Consider the following 833-nt stretch of genomic DNA (forward strand, 5'->3'; position numbering starts at 1 on the left):
CAGTACAGCCTCCTACCCAGCTCTTGCCTCTCAGCCAGCTGTTCTCTTCTTGATCTCCGTTGAATGTGCCCTTTTTACACTGATTTGCCTATGACAATCTGTGGGCCAGTGTGGAGACACACCTCACGATGTTTTCTGCAAGATCTGAGGACCAGAGGAGGAATGTTGCCTAAATTGTCTGGAAACACAAAAAATGGAGACAAAAGACGCCTTTCCTTCTGGCCAAATAGGAAAGGTTTACCGGTCACTTTCAGCCTACTGCTGTGCATAGGGATCTGCTTCAGAGAAAGGGGAGCAGGGGAGGGGAGTGGCAGGTCGACTGAGATGGTGGAGGACAAAGAAAACACTAAGCATCCGTCCTGAAGCCCTTCTGACACACAGAACCATGGAAGGAGACACCTGTCACTAACGGGAAGGGCACGCCTCCTGCTTTTCCTCACCCCCCCCCCTTGGCTTCCTTGGTCCTGCTGTGACTGTGTGATGCTATAGTGCCTTCCGCCTGGCCACAGCCTCGCTGGCACTGTGTCTGCATCCTCAGCATCCCCAACCAAGGCAGCTGTGTCCCCGCCACCTTCACAGGTCCTGGGTTCTCAGCCTCTCGTTCCTGCAGACTTCAGCCTTCATCTACCAGGTGCCCCTCCCGCTGCTGGCGACTCCTCCACGTACTGTTCTCAAGGACTGTGGTGGCAAATGAGTCCCCAGGTCCTTGCACTTACACAAAACCATCCTAAACCAGGAAGAATGTGTCATCAGGTGATAAAAAGCTAAATGACAACTCATTTTCATTTTGCAGAACAGAATTGTTTAATATTTCATTCCTATCACATGCTCAT

This window comes from Castor canadensis, chromosome 3, assembly GCF_047511655.1.
Source record: "Castor canadensis chromosome 3, mCasCan1.hap1v2, whole genome shotgun sequence".
Lineage (NCBI taxonomy): Eukaryota > Metazoa > Chordata > Mammalia > Rodentia > Castoridae > Castor > Castor canadensis.